This window comes from Saccopteryx leptura, chromosome 3 (assembly GCF_036850995.1).
Source record: "Saccopteryx leptura isolate mSacLep1 chromosome 3, mSacLep1_pri_phased_curated, whole genome shotgun sequence".
Lineage (NCBI taxonomy): Eukaryota > Metazoa > Chordata > Mammalia > Chiroptera > Emballonuridae > Saccopteryx > Saccopteryx leptura.
This window is the reverse complement of record NC_089505.1, coordinates 23,258,028-23,277,900: the sequence shown is the minus strand read 5'-3', so window position 1 is coordinate 23,277,900 and position 19,873 is coordinate 23,258,028.

Here is a 19,873-nt window from a genome sequence, read left to right as displayed (position 1 = left end):
TACTACACTATTAAATAGAGAAAGTGTGCCAACATAAACATTTCAATAAAAATTGAGAGAAAAAGTCAAGCAAATCACCCAGAAAATAGAGCCAAAGATGAACATAAAATGCATGAGAAAAAGGCTAGGAGTCACGGAAAATCAATTCAGAATGCCACTACCACCCAATAGGGTACCAGAACGAAGCATCAGAGGAAGTAAAGGAACAGGGGGATGATGGAAAAAAAGAGCATTGCTAAGGCTGGAGAAAGATACAAATTTTCAGAAAATAATCAAATGCAGCAAGGAGGATATTTTAAAAGTACACATTTTCATAAAATTTTAAGGGAAAATTGAGGAACAAAGGAAAAAAAAACAGAAAAATTATGGAAAGCAAAAATAAGAAAAAAACAGCTTTTTAAAACTTGTTCTTCTTTTCCAAGTGAGAAGAGGAGTGATAGAGAGACAGACTCCTGCATGAGCCCCTACCAGAATCTACTTGGCAACCTCAGTCTGGAGCCAATAATTTGCCTACCCCTGGCTATGCTTGCAACCGAGCTATTTTTAGCACCTGAGGTGGAGGCTCCATGGAGCCATCCTCAGTGACTGGCAATGTGCTTGAATCAATGGAGCCATGGCTATGGGAGATGAATAAAGAGAGAGAGAGAGAGAGAGGGGGGGAGAAGGGAGTTGGGGAGGGATGGGGAAGCAGAGAGTCGCTTCTTCTGAGTGCCCTCACCAGAAATCAAACTGGGAACTCTGCATGCCGGGCCAACCCTCTATCACTGAGCCAACCAGCTGGGTCAAAAAAAAATTTTTTAAAGGTTTTTAATATTAGATGCTAGAAGGTAATGAGCTAATTTTTCAAGTTTTTAAGGAAATCTATTTTTAACACAGAATTCCATGCCAAAACAAACAGAAATAAAACATAGAGAAACAATACGGAAAAAAAATGGTGAGACATGGGATCCTAGATATAATAAATCTATATCTAAAAGTATAATAAAAAGAATTTGGAATATGACAATTGTAAAGCAGACTTTGATATATTTTAGCACAGGCTAAACCATTTAACAAATTGGATGACTAAATACCTGACAGCTATTAATGACATGAGAAAAATGTTTTTTTTTTGTTTTGGGGGATTTTTTTTTGTGATTCTTTCAACAAGAAAATGAAAGACAATTAGAAGTACTAGAGAAAACCACTGTGCAAGAAAGCATGGTCTAAATATAAGTTATAAAATCGTATGCTTTGGGAAAAGTATTGGGATATAATAAGAATAATACCCTCATTTTGATACTTAAAATATACTGCTAGCATAGTATTAGTTACCTAATGATGTTTTGTTATCTATGGATCCATTCAAACTACCTTGTTCTAAAGTGAATATTTTATTTTATTTATTCATTTTTAGAGAGGAGAGAGAGAGACAGGGAGGGAGATAGAGGAGAGAGAGACAGAGAGAGAGAAGGGGGGAGGAGCTGGAAGCATCAACTCCCATATGTGCCTTGACCAGGCAAGCCCAGGGTTACGAACCGGCGACCTCAGCATTTCCAAGTCGACGCTTTATCTGCTGCGCCACCACAGATCAGGCTAAAGTGAATATTTAATAAAACTTTATAACTGTTTCTTGTATGTATATATTTTTCTTCTAAAATTATCATAAAATAGTTTAAACAAATCAAAGTTTAAAACAATTATATACACTTCTATATCCATTCTTTAACTTAAAAGACATTTCTAATAGAATTTAGGCCTTCTATGTACAAGCCTTTCCAACCTCCTCCTTCTTTGCCACATTCCCAGGAGAAACTAATCCCATTATTTAGTATAGCTGTTTTTTCAATCTTTTAAAATATGTCACCTGTATATAATTCTGTAAATAATATACCATAAACAGGTTTTAAACTCCATATAAATTATTTCATGCTCTAGTATCAATGTGTACCCTATTTTCTATTCGATATTGTTTTAAGAGTTAAGTATGTGGATATTTATAGAAGAGATTCAGTCCTTTTAGTAGCTGCATAGTTTCTGGTATTTAAAATGACAAATTATCTATATTCCTGTTGAGAGATATTATGATATTTCCAAACATTAGTCACACTATAATGACTACTTATGATTATAATTTCTTATGCACATGCATAAAAATTCCAATATGATGGTGCTTCTCAATCCAGTCAAATACAACACCTTCTTTTTATAGCAACTATTTTGTCACATACCATTATTCTCTTTTAAAAATATTCATAGATAACATAATTAAATCTAAACACATTTCTGGAAAAAATAAATAATCAAATAAAAAATAAAACTAAAATAAGTTAAAAATATGTATATTAATATGTAAATACTCAGGGACAGCTTAGAGATATAATAATGATGGGAGATATTTACTCCTAAATATGGAATCATCCTGAAAGAAACATGACATCATAAATAAACATTGTTTTAAGTTGTAAATATACATTGATACAGGATAGTAAATATAGATTGTAAATATGCTATAAATATATATCGATACAGGAATATTGCATTGATGACTTAAATACCATGAGCTATTTTACTATTGGTGGTAGTTTCAAATGGTGAGCAGCAGCATTGTAAATTTCCAAATAAAAGAAAATTTATGCTTGGGAAATCTAGGGTATATTAAATCACATAAAAATAACCATTCATTTTTTAATACAACATGAAGTCATTCAGGTTACTTTTAAAAGATATATTTCACCTAAGTAAGTGTGCAGAAGGACATTTGTGAGAAAACAAAGTCGTGAACAAAACAATGCTTTGTTGTGTAGGATTGTCCTGTGTATTTACGGTTGTTTAACTTTCTAGATCCTGCCCATTTCCAACAACTAGCACCCTCAAATCATCGTGGTTACCGCAATAATTTCCAAAACATTTAATATGTTGAGAACAACTTGGGCAACCTTCTTAGGAGAACTTAGAAGGAGGCACAGGGATTGCTATGTATCTAGGAAAAGAATTGCTACCTCATAGGCCATGCATCATTCAAATTTAACAATTAATGTTTCTTTTTTTTTTTTTTTTTTTTTTTTTTACAGAGACAGAGAGTGAGTCAGACAGAGGGATAGACAGGGACAGACAGACAGGAACGGAGAGAGATGGGAAGCATCAATCATTACTTTTTCATTGCGCATTGCAACACCTTAGTTGTTCATTGATTGCTTTCTCATATGTGCCTTGACCGTGGGCCTTCAGGAGACCGAGTAATCCCTTGCTGGAGCCAGTGACCTTGGGTTCAAGCTGGTGGGCTTTTGCTCAAACCAGATGAGCCCGCGCTCAAGCTGGTGACCTCGGGATCTCGAATCTGGGTCTTCCACATCCCAGTCCGATGCTCTATCCACTGCGCCACTGCCTGGTCAGGCAACAATTAATGTTTCTTTAGCGACGTTTTCCTAATTAACACATCAACTACCACTGAGTTTCCAATTCTCCACATCATATTTATGTGAGTAGAATTTTTTTTTTTTTTTTGCCGATCTGATGTGTCTGAAACAATATATACATGTTTTTAAATTGATATTTTCATGGTTGTCACATTGAACATTTATCTTAATATTGATAAGCCACTAAAGTATTTTTTATTTATTTGAATATTAAAACATGATTTGCAATAAAAAACTGTTAACAACATAGATGTTTACCCGTAGAGACAACTAAATAAATTATGACTATTATAAAATAGTATGCATTTATTAAAAAGAATAAGACAAGAACATATTGCCAAGATAGTGATGCTACAGAATAAAGAGCCAGTATGTTATGAAAACTATGACTCATTTAGGTACATATACATATACACTAATAAATATTACAGAAGTCTTGGAAGAACATATTCTACATGGAAGTAGTGCTGTCAATTGGCAAGAGAAGTCCAATTAGTTTGAAATAGCCTTGTAATCTTTTTTCTATATTCTCTTATTTGAAATATATAGATGATTTAATTAAGCATCACATTTGAAATTTAAAATAATAAGTAATTAGAATGAAGAGAAATTAGTATTTTTAATTCTATTAAATTTATTGGGTGATATCAGTTAATAAGATATTATATGTTTCAAGTGTACAGTTTTATATATATCTTATGTGTGTTACACGTGTGTTCATAACCCAAAGTCAAGTTTCCGTCTTTTACCATACATTTGACCCTTTTACCCTCTTCCATCCTCCAGATCCCTTTCACTCTGGTAATCACCATAATGTTGTCTGTAACTAGGAGGTTTGTGTTAGCAACAGGAGGAGAGAAGGGGAGGCTTCAGCTTTCGGTCTAGTTGCTCTCTGTTCACAGTCTTATGCACATAAATGTTGGAAGTGAACTGTGTGACTGTCTAGCTGAATGGTAGACACAGGATAAGAAACAGATGTAAGAAACACCTCTGTAATGGGTGCAATATATAGATGTTTACTAAAGTCACAATTATTCAGTATCAGAGATTCAAATAAAGAAACATAATGTTATAAATATCTAAAAAAAACTTTTTTTTTTCTTTTACAGAGACAAAGAGTCAGAGAGAAGGACAGACAGGGACGGAAAGAGATGAGAAGCATCAATCACCAGTGTTTGTTGTGTCACTTCAGCTATTCATCAATTGCTCTCTCATATGTGCCCTGACCGTGTGGGGCTACAGCAGACCGAGTAACTCCTTGCTCAAGCCAGCGACCTTGGGTCCAAGCTGGTGAGCTTTTTGCTAAAACCATATGAGCCCGCACTCAAGCTGGTGACCTCGGGGTCTCAAATCTGGGTCCTCCTCATCCCAGTCCAACTTTCCATTCACTGCACCACCGCCTGGTCAGGCCAGAGAAAAACTTTTATAAATAGCTATAAATAATAAAATATTATAAAATATTTCTTATTAGAACCTCTCTCATTTATCCAAGTAAAATCATTAGCTGTTCGATGTTCTTGCATGCTGCCACTATTGTATTTGTTCATCTTAAACCCTCCAAACTTCAGAGGATACATTTACATACTAAATATGTGTTTTTACTGATAGAAATATATTCCATTATATAAGAAAAAAAAGAATAGCAGAGTATTATTATTTATTTCCATAATCATTACTATTGTGTTGTTGGCATCTGTCTTCAATGGACCACTTATATGATCATCTTGTCCAAGAACACATGCCTATTGAGATGACACAGCATATTTAAAGCCAATTAGCTGGGCTGCAAAATCATATTCCCGAGTCTTCCTCATCGTGCACCTGGGCACATTTTACCTTTTTGTAATCAATAGTTTCAGAAACTAATAGCAGGTAGTAAATGTGTGTATAGTAAATATCTCCTTTTCTAAGAAGTTTCAGGAGGGATGTGTACTATTTAATAATGGACCATATTTAATAATTAATATTTAATAATATATTAAATATACTTCTACTAGTTTGTCAGTGTAATTATTAGATTGTCTGTGGGTGGGAGGATATATCTCTTTTCTTTGATTTTGAAGTAAAATGAAAGGAATGAATTTTTCTCTCCAGTGTCCCTCCTCACGGGCATCCCATTTGTAAATCGCACTGACAGTAATGTTGATAATAATTATAAAAATATTTACAAAGCATCTGTTACCTCTCAGCCACTATTTATAAACATGCTATGTATTGGCACATTTAAAGCTCTCCAGAAACTACAATAATGTAGGTATTATTATTTTCATCTTACAGGTAAAAAAATAGACACACAGTGAAACTATGTAATTTAAGTCCCAGGTCACATGGCTAGTCAATTGTAGAGTAAGAATTCAAAACCAGGTAATATGATCTAGTCTTCTTTCTTAACTGCTGAACTACAATGCTCATAACTAAAACCAGTGAGTGCAACAATATGCTATACTTCTATATTACCAAGAGTATTATGTACTTTTTATGAGGCTGTTCTTTGTTTTCCTTTCCCTGGTGGGTTCCCCAATGGCTCATTATCACTGCCTCCAAGAATTTCTTTAACAATAGTCAGCTAGGGATTTATCCATGCAGTAGGAAGACTGCTAGTCTGTGAGAGTTTCTGAACAGCGGAAGTAGAAAAGGCAGTGTGTATAATTTGCATTTCTGGATGGGATTTTGTGGACATTCTAGATGAGAAAATTGATGAAAATGTTGTAGCTTTTTCTATCACTCAAAAGGACACCTGCTCAATTTTTCTGCCCTGCTCCCCAGCCCCTCAAAAGAAAACGTGTTATAAAAAGCTCATCTTGGCTAAACATGAGCCAGTTCTGTGTCAACATTTCCCTTACAACATTTTCAGGAAAACATTCCACTTAAATCCTTATCTCTGGTAGTATTGTGTACGAGTCAGCCAATGATGACAGCCTGCACTTCGGGTAACACTCATATAGTACAACTATTATTTTTTTAGAGTTGATATTATAGTCTATTCTCTCCACTCACAACTTCAAGCAGAAAAATTTCTGTGGAAACAAGAGAAATTAATTATGATATGTTAGATTATATTTAACGTTCACTAATATTGGCGAAAGTTATACTTTATCAGAAACTAATTTTATTTTATAGCAGTGGGAGAGCTCAGAGAAAAATGTGTTGTTTTTTTTTATGACAAAGTCCATTATTATAAAGCAACAAATATAGGGAATTATTAACAGTAGATGTGAATATGTTAGCAGCAGAGTTTGATCTTGGATCTTGAGTTTGGCTAAGAAGGAATTCAGAGCCCAGGACCCTAACACCAGAAGTTTATTTAGAAAATCATGCTAGAAGTAGTGAGCTAGCTGGGTTGCAGGGACTCAAGACATAATATACAGAAGCAAAAGAAGGACTTGGAGCTTAGGAGAAAGAAAGGAAAGGAATGTACCTCAGAAAGAAGGCACAGGTGTGCTCTAGAAAGAGAGAGAGGGAGAGAAAGAGAAAATGTATACTAGGTTCCCATCTTAAGAGTTTTTATCTGTTTTCCAAAGTCAGGTACTTTAGGGGAGATCTCATGAGGAGATCTCTTTCCAAGTGTGTCATTTCCAGGTGAAGGTCTCTACTGATTGGTCAGTGCAAGGGTAGGGGGTCATTAGTCATTGCATCTGGTCCTGATGTCAGTCATTTTGTTGTTTCATCTGGTTTTATTGCTCTTCTGGGCCTGGAGCTGAAATACAACTGAAGCCTAGGTATCATCTCTAGTTCGACAAAACTCTGTCTCTGGCTGTGTTGCTAAGAGTATTTGATGGCAATCAGAACCTTAGTGTCCTGAGTGCTTAATGCACAAGGGAATGGTTGTGCAAAGGCTTGTATGGGAATTATATTAGCCTATTTTCTGACCTCTTGTTCCTCCTCTAAGAGGGTTGAAATTGCATGACTAGCAATATGAAAGGTCAAGGGGTCTAACCTGTTTGACTAGCAACATGTTAGAGGAGGAAAGGTCACACTGAGGATAAGGTTCTAGCCTATATTACTTTTCTCTAGTTTTGACCATTGCTAGGCACCCTGGATTTTCCACACTGGTGACGTTCTGTACCTGCAATATTATTCCTTTTCTGCTCATGCCTGTCTAAATGTCTACTCTATCAAATACACACCTATATTTACTTCTTCTTTTCCTATAAGATTATCATTTTCCTCTTGAACTGAGCTGTCAAATAAAGAATATTTTCATTGAAATACAGTGAGTCTTGTAGGCTTTTCTCTCCTAGTAGAATTGCTACCTTAACTTATTTTAAAATTTTCTTAATGAACCCATCTTTTCGAACCAGGAATCTTAAAAAAATAAGTTGGGTTAAACTCAAGATATACAACAGATGGCAACTGATTTGCTCCACATGGAATCACTTTGTGTTGCACTACAGATATCACACTCATTCACAAAGACTCAGACAGTTGCCAATGCCATGTACAAGCCATTTGTTTAGTGAAGGTGGGAATTCAGTATGTCTATACAAAGTGTTACTGGCTTTAATTTAAAGACTAAAAGAATAAAGGGAACATTCTGTTCAGTTGTTTAACAGTACTGCTTTTGGGTCAACTATGAGAGGTCCATGGGGTTCACCAGCTCTTGAAACAATTTAAGTTTAACTGACACAGAATAACTGTTGCAGTGTCCAATGACATGATGAAGTTGTTCCAATCACTTTAGATGCTAGAATATAATTTAGGGGAATGTGTCATTCACTTGGTTTGAAACAAATAATAATCCCACATTCATCGATGTGTTCAATAGTAGTAATTCATCAATTTTGAAGGTATGATAATGGGCTACAGCAGAAGTGTTAAATTGGGTTTCTCTCCTTTCTAATGCAATAAAAAACATTCAGATTTCAAGTTTTTAATAATCTTTTTTATTATAAAAAATAAGTAAAGAATACAGTAATATTTTAAACACATAAGGAGTTATATTTATAGCAACATTCTTCATCTAAATAAAAAATGGGGGTAGAGAACATGGTTCAGTCATACCTTATCACATTCAAAGCTAGTTATTTTTTTCAAAGAATCTCAGGTTTATTATTTTAAAACTGATGTTATCACTATAATTATGATAATGCCACAGATGGCTAGACATAGAGATGATTTGCAGATTATAATTTGTAAAACCCTTTCCCGGATTTCACTGTAATTTTCTAATGTAGGAATATCCATGTCACCTCTTATTTAATATCTGTTCCTCCACTGACCCGAAAACAACTTCTGTGCCAGACTTCTTCATATCAATTAAGAATATATGTCATCTTGCCCTGGCCCATTGGCTCAACAGTAGAGTGTCAGCCCAGCATGTGGAAGTCCTGGGTTCAATTCCCGGTCAGGGCACACAGGAGAAGTGACCATCTGCTTCCCCCCATCTTTGCTTCTTCCCCCCCTCATCTCTTTCTTTCTTTCTTCTCCTCCGACACCCATTGCTTAAATGGTTCAAGCAAAGTTGGCTCCGGGCACTGAGGATGGCTTCATGGCCTCATTTCCGGAACTAAAATAGCTCTGTTGCCAGGCAACAGAGCAGTGGTCCAGACAGGCAGAGCATTGCCTGGTAGGGGGCTTGCCAGGTGGATCCTGGCCAGCCCAGGTGCATGCGGGAGTCTGTCTCTCCCTCCCGCTTCTCACTTATGTAATAAAAAAAAAGGATGTATATCATCATCTATTTACTTGTGCCTTCCTCCTTTCCTTTATCCCTAGATACAGTTAACTGGTGATTTTAGAGTCTCCGTTTCTATTGTCCATTGACCATATTCCTTTCTCCCTTTCCTCTTTCTGTATCTCTTATTTTTTATTCTAAAAGAAAACAATCCAAAAATTCAAATTGTGTTTCTCTAATTTAGCTCTGTAGGTATAAATTTTATTTATTTGTTTATTTATTTTTTTACAGAGACAGAGAGTGAGTCAGAGAGAGGGATAGACAGGGACAGACAGACCGGAATGGTGAGAGATGAGAAGCATCAATCATTAGTTTTTCATTGCACATTGCAACACCTTAGTTGTTCATTGATTGCTTTCTCATATGTGCCTTGACCGTGGGCCTTCAGTAGACTGAGTAACCCCTTGCTGGAGCCAGCGACCTTGGATTCAAGCTGGTGGGCTTTTTGCTCTAACCAGATGAGCCCTCGCTCAAGCTGGCGACCTCGGGGTCTCGAACCTGGGTCCTCTGCATCCCAGTCCGATGCTCTATCCACTGCGCCACCACCTGGTCAGGCAACTGTAGGTATAACGATGGAACTAGAGTTAGAAAGTAACATGAGCTTTGCAGTAGTTCAAGCAAAATGTAGTAAGTAAGCAGCATGGGAAAATGAAAAGGAAGAGAGAATTCTCCAAAAGTAGAATAAGCAGGTTGGGTAGCTTGATTTGGAGTCTGCAAGGAAAGGAATAATGTATATATTAATAATGATATCTAGGTATAGCAATTACATCAACAACAGCCCAAAGCAAGGCTGTGCTGTGTATACAGCATCATGTTTGCTTTCAATAACTTAGAATTGCTCAGAAAGTAGCCAGATCTTAAATCACAATGGAAATGACCGACACTTCTAAGTATTTTGACTTATACATCTTCCAAGTTATCCAAAGTTCTTCACCAAAACAGGTATGTGGTTTCTATTTATTTGGCAAAGTAGAAAAACATTTCACTTTAAAATTCTTACAAATTATCTTCTGAACTTTATTCTAACAATCTTTTTAGTTTGTTCTGTAAGATAAAAATCTTTTTTTTAAGTCATTTTGAAATGAAATACTGAAAACTTGATATCTTAAAAGTGACTTGCCAATATTAATTACAGAACTAGATCTCTATTCAGATTTTGGGAGACAATTTATAATTTGATAACACCAAAATAATTACTTTCCAGTAAATCTGCAAGCCTGTGATCTCTTCCTTTGATCCTTTTATAAGGCGCTTTTATTTTCCCTTTCCTTTGAATTTCTTATTTTTCTTTTTTACTACTCAACTCTCTTTTACTCAAAAGTCAGGGTTATTTAAGAACCTATGCAAGAATATAAAGAAGCTGTTTAAAGTAATACTCTGTGGTCCCCAGTACAAGAACAAGGAGTAAAATTATGAGGTTATTAAAGATTAGGGCAAGAAATCCTTAATTTTCTGAATATTATACCTCAGACCTCAATTATATAACCCTACCTGTTTTTATCAAACACATAGATTTTGAAGAAATTAAAATTGCTATCAAATGAGAGACAAGTTAGAGTAATATAGCTGAATGCATACATTAGTGTGCCTGACTACACTATGCAATGTTATCCTGCAACATCTGAGAACTAATCTCAAGCTAAAAAAAAAAAAAAGAGAAAATATCACTCTGTCTTTTAAGAGTTGAACAATCACCCAGTATTGGGGACTGAAACCATAGATATAGAGCAAGCGATGACAAGTTGGAGCATGGTGCTTATATTACCACCATTGCCTAATTCCAAGTAAGACAGAGTTGGGGACTGTGAGAGATCTCAACCTTGCTCAATGTAGAATGGATCCCTGGCTCTTATTACCCCAGCTAGTAGAAGAGAGAAGAGAAAGAGATGTCATAACATGCATCCTGCTTTCTTAACACATAGTGATTTCACCCATTTCAAATGTGAACCAAATAGTAATGTCATATAATCAAACAGAGTAGTACCCTTCCTACCCTGGAGAAAACAGTTGCCTGTGGGAGGAAGAGTAAGAAGCCTCAGTGAAGATCTTCTGACTTATATCCTTCTCTCTTATTAATTCTCACCAGAACCAGCTCATATACTTTATCAAACTACCTGCTGAAAATACAGCAGGACTTCAAATAACGGTATTTTGCTCAATATCATTTCATTAATAACAACGAGATAGGGGAGCCTAAATCTTGTTGATGTCAGTTAGCCCATGGTACAATTTGTTACTGTACTTGTTTTGCTTAAATTAGCAGAACTTATCAACACTGTGGTTAACTGAGAACTTACTTACATATCCAAGTGAGTTATAAAAATTAAAAGGAAATCTGAAGGAATATATTGTTTATGGAGTTGAATGTGTCAGTTATATTAATATTGAACATATAAAAGGCTAATTAATACTAAACCTTAAGAGACAGAAGAGATTATGCTTTTGTTGTTTCCTCAATTTTTACACTGTTTAAATCAAGGTCCTAATTTAGGGGAAAATAACACAAATCAATGGCCTTAATTTACCTAATTATTTTTCTTTCTTCCAATGGGTTTGCTTCAAATTTTCTTGTTCTTGATAGAAATTTAGGTGTCACCTCTGATGAGTAACAGGGAAAGAATTTAAAACTTTTGAAATAACTTTGAGCAACTAGATATTTCAGAACTGTGACGTAGTTGGTGGTGCTCAATCACAATGTTAAAAAAGAAATCGTATGACTAATAGAAACAGTTCCTCTGGCCCCTTTTCTTACTGTTTATTGGAGTTTATGGATTATTACCACATGGGGTAAATTAGAGAGAAATTACAGAAGCCATTTAATATTGGGGTCTATAAGATATTTGTAAAGGTTTCTTTTTTTTATACCTTTTAAACAAGACCAATCTTACATCAATATTTTCTTTCACTACTCATGATGCCAATAAAACTCCTGATATTTATAGATAAATTAATAGTGACAAAATAGTTTTTTAAAAAAACTACTAGGAAAATAGTAAAATGCCTCTATCCAAAGAGCTTTTAATGGCAACACCACTAGCAACAAAGCAAACAAAAACCAAATATTTCTTTTATGAAAGGAATGTTTGTTAACATCATTCCAGTTTTCAATACGATAAAATAAGGATCACTTGTTTAACATTTCATTTTATATGCCTAAAATAAACCCAGTTTTTATGGGCATTATTTTGTCACTGTAGATAATTGGTATTAACAAAAGAGAATACAAATATACAAGATTTAGTAAATATATATTTTTCTTCTTCCCAATTTATTAATCATGGATGAGTCTTCATTGATTCAACTTTCCATCTGTAAAACTAGACCTATTGTTAAATATATCTACATATTTTATAAAAGCTTTAGAAAAATAAATCTTTTATTGAAACATAGAAATGCTACTTATGCATTATATAAATATGTTAAAACAAAACTACTCATTTTTACTCTTTTTTAGTTCCTTAGCACAAATAGTATGTAATTGTATATTCCCAAATACAAGGAAGCTTAAAAAAAAGGAGTAGAATTGGTTTTACTGATTTGTGACCATTGTTAATTACCTTTGATGATCACACATCATTACAGCAATTTATTTATTTGTTTGTTTGTTTACTTTTGCAGTGTTTTATACAATCTTTGAAGAGAAAATATGTTAATATGCTGTCAATTGTTTAGTTTCAACAAATCGATACAATATTTAATGTATTAGTTCTTAAGCTTTACTCTTTTAGTTAATTTTGTTATCTTTGAAAATGAAAGAATATGCTCTCTTATCCAAAAATGATAAAGTCTAATAAAAGTACAAATTTTTCTATTTGGACAGAACTTTTTGACAAAATAATGGTTTTGTTGCAAAGTAATAAGTGTAACACACAGCGTTACTCATTCTCTTTTTTACTTATTGTTCTAGTGTTGAATTACGTGGCTTAATTTTTTTTCTCATTTCCTTTATAACTTTTTAAATTATATTCCTTACAAACATCGTCACTTTGAAAATAGTATTCAAATTATTAGCTCCTAAGTAATACTTAGGTCATATACCAGAAGATATCCTTGATAGAAAAAAAAAGTTTTCTAAATAAAACTCTTGAAAGACAAAGAATAAAGCATAATTCTTGGAGAAACACTAAGCTCTATGAGAAGACAAACTTGCTGCATTCCCTCATTTCCATTTAGACAACATTTCTTTTTTATTTGGTTGTGACAGATGAAATTTTTGAGTGGTCTTCTTTAACAAGTATGATAGATTGCTCAAAAGATAGATTATTTCAAAGAACTAAAACTATTTGCAGATATAATTATTTACCTAGAAAACATTAAATATTATACAATAAAGATTAAATATAAAAAGGAATTTACAAAGGACACAGCATAAAAAATAAATATAGAGTCAAATGTAACTATATTTGCAGCCTCACACAATTGAAAACAAAATGTGAAAAATTAATATAGACTAATATTAAAAATAAGTTATTGAAGAAATCTTTAAGATGTAGAAAATTCTAACTGAAAACTAAAAAGCATAACTGAAAGAATATAAAAGCTTATGTAAATAGAGAAATATGCCATATTTATTGATTAGAAGACTTAATATTACTGAGATGTCAACACAATATATTTTAAATGCAGTCTCAATTAAAATTTTAACTCACTTTTAATTGACACATTTATTTCAAAAGTTACATAAAATTCTAAACATCTAGAATAACTGAAACAATTTTTATAAAAAAATGCATTTGAAGTTGACTTCTCAAACACCTACAGCAATCACCCACTGTGGTATCAAAATAAGAAGAAACAAATAGATCAATAGAATAAAACAGAGTTGACAAATAGACTAATACTTAAAAATATTGATTTAACTCATACTTTAAAATATCAATTTATTTTCAACAAAACTTCTAAGATAGTTTAATAAGAAAAATGCTTTTTAACAAAATTTCCTATAATAACTAGATATATGCATTTAGAAAATAAACTTTATGGCTCAATATTAAAAAACTATAAAGTTTTATATAAAAATGTAGGAGAAAAATCTTTAAGTGATTGGGGTAGGCAAAGATTTTTTAGACAACACAGACACACACACACACACACATATAAACACTAATGATAAAAGAAATAATGATAAATTGGACTGCATTAAAATTTAAAATATCTACTTACTACTAAGAAAATAAATCATTCACAATATATATAAACATTAAAAAGAAACTATTTCCAGAATATCTAAAAAAACTGCAACTAAACAATAATAAAAAAGAAAATACCGAAGTTGATAAAATAAATAATTGATAAGGTAGACTTTATTAAAATTAAAACTCCTGCTCTGTGAAAGACAATGTCAAGAGAATGAAATGACATGTCACAGAGTGAGATAATATATTTGCAAAACATCCATTTGATGAAGGGCTGTTTTCCAAAATAACAAAGAACTATTAAAACCCAACAATAAGGACATTAATTCTACTAAAAAATAGATCAAAGACTTTAACAGACATCTCAACAACCAGATAAACAAATAGCAAATAAACATATGAAAAAGTTCTTCATATCATATTTCATTAAGGAAATCTACATTAAAACAGTAAGGTACTATTATATACCTTTTAAAAAATTAAGAATAGTGATGACATCAAACAATGATAAGGATGTGAAATAGCAGAACTTCACATCTTTGTCATTGCAGGTGGAAATGCAAAATGGCACAACCACTTTGGATGATAGTCCAGTGGTTTCCTACAAAACTAAACATGCTTTTACCATATGATCCAGCAATCATTCTTCTTGGTACTTTATCTAAAAGAGTTGAAAACTTATGTCCAGACAAAAACCTGCACATGGATATTTATAGTAGTGTCATTCATAATCGCTAAATTTGGAAGCAATAAATATCTACTTCAGTAGATGAATAATAAACTATGAAACATTTAAAAAATGATATATTTTTCAGAGCTAAAAAGAAATGAGTTATCAAGCTATGAAAATTCATAGAGGAACATTAAATATATATTACCAAGTGAAAAAAGCCAACTAGAAAAGCCTATATTCATTATGATTACAACTATATGACCTTCTGGAAAAGGCAAAACTATAGAAACGATAAAAAGATTAGTGGTTGCCAAGAGTTTGGATAGAGAATTTCTAGGGCAATGAAAATACTCTATGTAATACTGTAGAGCTGGATACATGCCATTATACATTTGTTAAAACCCACACTATGTACATCAGCAAGAGTGAACCATGATGGCAACTATGGACTCTTGGTGATTATAATGTGTCAGTGTTCATCAATTTAACAAATATACCATTCTGGTGAGTGATGTAGATACTTCGAAAGGGTATGCATGTGTGGTGTCAGAAGATAAAAATGTCAGTATTTGTCAATTTTACTAAAATCTAAAATTGCTTTTAAAAGATGAGTACATATATGGGTATTGAGTGGAAAGAGTCATAAAGGAACTTTAAGAAAGATGAAAATTTTATAAATATTCATGATGCAATAGAACTTATTGAATTGTACATTTAAGATTCAGGTAAATATCTGCATATAGTTTTGTCCTCAAATAAATGGTTAAAATATAAAGTAAACTAGAAGCAGAAAAACATTGTTTTAATTCTAACAAGTGAAATTTAAGGGTCCTGAAAGGAATTGTAGACATAATCTTATTTACAGTCTCTCATTCAAATTCTTTTTATTTGCTTGTTTGTTTAGTATAAGTAGAAAAGCTCATCTTTGGATCACAGCTGTGTGTGTAGACCATTAAACATATTTGAACCTGATATCATAATAGGAACAGAAGTTAGGAAGGTGTCAAAAGAGTCTCAAATGATCTCTGTCACATTTTGACCATTCGTTTTTTTTTTAACAAATGAGAAAACTTTTTTAGTTCAAATCCCAAACGGCCATAGAAAATTTGAGCCAACGAGGTTCTAGAATTCCACTTGTCATTACAGAGAAAGCAATGAACTTAGATGATTTTATGAAAGAATGTTCATTTTTCACCTAAGGTCACTTAATTTAGAACAAGACATAGCAGGGCACAACAATCCTGAATGAAGGGAAATGATATCAACAGATTGCTTTGAGTAAATGCAGACAAAGATTAAACCAGAGGAAAGAAATGAAGAACAATCATTAAAGAAGAGAACTTTGGCTTAAAGAATTATTGCCAAAATTTGGCTGTTGGTGACAGAAAGTAGCACCTATATTGCACTAAGCCTACTGAACATTGCACATGAATTCATGTGTAGTATGTTGAAGATTTCATAACTTTCATCAATCTAGGTTCCTGAAGGACAAAGCAGAAGAGAGCTTCCCACAAACATTTCCATGCTCCCAATGATACTGGGAGCATAACAATTGTAGACAATAAATAAACTTGTGGTATTCCTGAAGCAAATATTGGAGATTCTTTTTTACAGTATTTCTCCAAAAAAGAAAAAGGAAGTCATGGGAAGCCAGAAAAGGTGGAGTCAGAGAAAAAAAAATTATAAAACAATCAAGAAAAGACCAGAAAGAGAAGCATGTCTACAAAGCAACTTGACTGGGATTCAAACAGGAAGAAAGAAGTTTCTAGAAGTGTGGCCTTCTAGAACAAAAGGTATTTGATATAATGAAATGAGTAATAACTGAAAACTGTGAATGTATGATACCTGCATATTCTAACTACAAAGAAAAAACAAAATTGTTTAGTAAAACCATGGTTCAATTCAAAGCAAGCTAAAAAAGGTTGAGGGTTTGTCAGAGAAGTCTTCTCCAAGGGGATATTACTTTACATATGACCTGAATAACCATAGAGATTTCAGGGCTGAGTATTTCAGGCATAGCTTATGGCAAATGTTGTAAACACTAGTGTAGTAATAAGCCTACTATGAAATTACTGCCATAAAAAGGAAGTAAGTTTATAAAATGTTAAGGCTTGTGAGGATAGAAGACTGTAAATATGGGCTTAGAGTGGCATAAAATGACATAAAAATGTAGGATACAATAGTCAGATTATGAAGTTTGCAGAGCATGGTGGGAATTTGATTTTTATTCCCTGTGTACTGAACAACCCTTTGAAAGGTTTAAAAGGGAGTGAATATGTTTTTTACATGGCAAATTTTCAGTAACTAATAACTAAATGAGATACTTTATTGATATCCTTGTAATTCTTGCTGTCAATCAGACTCCAAATATTAGTCATTTTTAATGCTATTTTGCCCCACATCTAGTGAGTCACCAAGCTAACTCTAAAAATAATTTCAACCCTCCTTTTCTCAATTCTAACTGTTATTTTACTGGATGAGGTCTGAATTCTCTTCTTTCTAGGTTGTTATATAAACCTTTGGTTTACACTCAGTCTCTTTCTTACTCAATTTGTTCTCTTAATGTAAAAGTCTCTTTTTAAAATCTCTGCCATTCTCAAAAAATATTGACTACCCATGCTATATTTCAGCAATTTTCAACTGGTGTGCTGTGTCACAGGCCCACTGGTGTACCAATAATTTTTAAAACATGGCAATACCTTACTCTTTAGTCAGAGGCACTGACTTCTTTACTCTTAAATATTAAATTTAAAAACTGACAGTATCTAGCCCTGGCCAGGTTGCTAAATGGGTAGAATGTCATCCCAGTAAGCCAATGTCACAGTTTCAATCCCCAATTAGGGCTCATACATACTGAAGCAGTAACCAAAGAATGACAACTAAATGGAACAACTAAGTAGAACTATGAGTTGATGCTTCTCTCTCTCTCTCTCAAATTAGTGGGAAAAAATTTTTAATCATAAATAAAATATGATAATATAGAACACAACAATAGCTGTCTGAAATGAATGAATCAAAATTACAGCTATTTTTTTTTGACTCATTAAATAAAATGTTTTGATCGCGCTCAAATATTGGCCTGGGATCGTGGTCAAATTGTGATGTGTTGTTCTGTAGGAGAGAAATAAGTTTATAAACTAAGCAAGCAAAATTTACATGAAGACAGATTTCAGATCAATATTAGTACTATATTTTATTACAAATATATTTTAAAATACATTTTAAGGAAGTGGAATTACTTAAAACTGGAAGAGATTGTCTCCTGACACAGGACAATTTAAGTATTATCGAGTGACACTGTATGGGATATTATAAAAAGTCAGCCAAATTGCTTTAGAAAAAAAGATGAACTACTAAATTAATTGGATTGTTTTCTAATTAAATGTTTCTGTAATTATTAAACAAATCTAAAAATTCAAATATCCATTCTAGATAAGAAAATAATAAACAAAGCCCTTCATAATGTTATCAACATGAAATATTTTTATTTTCAATACTGTATTCTTCTTGATTATTTAATTCAAACAAAAATAAAAAATAAATCATCAGAATTCACAAGAAAGCTGTGATGGGTGTGATAACATATTATCTACAGTCTTTGAGCTCTTTGAAGATAAACTATTGAATAATGTCACTACATTATTATTATAGTTAGAATATAACTATAGGTTTAGCATCTTGTCAAGATGATACAACTTTCAAAAGAGTATAAAGTGAGACATTCATATGTACATTTTTTATTTAATTTATTGTGTTTACATAGATTCTAGTGTTGCCCTGAATGCATCCCCCCTCACCTGTATTCCCCTCAACATCTCCCTTGTCCCCCTCCCCATAGCGCCCTCCCCCCCTTCCCTTCAGGTTTATCCCATCCTATCATCCCCTTTCCCTCTGTCCTCTTTTCCTCTGGTCCCTTTGATCCTTCCTCTGTCTCAATTCTGTTTCTCAGTTCACATGTTCCTTGGATTCCTCAAATGAATGAGGTCATATGATATTTTTCTTTCTCTGCCTGACTTATTTCATTTAACATAATAGTTTCCAGGTCCATCCATGTTGTTGCAAAAGGTAATATTTTCTACTTTTTCATGGCCCCATAGTATTCCATTATATATATGTACCACTGCTTTTTAATCCACTCCTCCACTGATGGACACTTGGGTTGTTTCCATATCTTCACTATTGTGAACAATGTTGCCATAAACATAGGGGTGCATTTCATTTTTTGAATCAGTGATATGGTGTTCTTGGAGAATATTCCTAAAAGTGGGATGGCTGGGTCAATAAACAGTTTCATTTTTAATTTTTTGAGGAATCTCCATATTGTTTTCCACAGTGGCTGCACCAGTCTGCACTCCCAATAGCACTGCAGGAGGGTTCCCTTTTCTCCACATCCTTACCAGCACCTATCATGTGTTATTGTGTTGATGAGTGCCATTCTGACTGGTGTGACATGGTATTTCATTGTAGTTTTAATTTGCATTTCTCTAATGATTACTGATGTTGAACATTTTCCCACCTGTCTGTTGGCCATCTGTATGTCCTCTTGGAGAAGTGTCTATTCACTTTTTATGCCCATTTTTGATTGGATTGTTTGTCTTCCTGGTGTTGAGTTTTACAAGTTCTTTATAAATTTTAGTTACTAATCCCTTATCAGATGTATTGTCGAATATGTTCTCCCATTGTGTGGTTTGTCTTTTTATTCAGTTCATATTGTCTTTAGCTGTGCAAAAGCTTTTTAGTTTGATATAGTCTCATTTGTTTATCCTGCCTTTTATTTCATTTGTCTGTGGAGATAAATCAGCTAATATATTGCTCCGAGAGATGTTGGTGAGCTTACTGCCTATGTTTTCTTCTATGCTTTTGGTTTCATGACTTATATTTAAGTCCTTTATCCATTTTGAGTTTATTTCTGTGAATGGTGTAAGTTGATGGTCTAGTTTCATTTTTTTGCAGGTAGCTGTCTAATTTTCCGAATGCCATTTGTTAAAAAGACTGT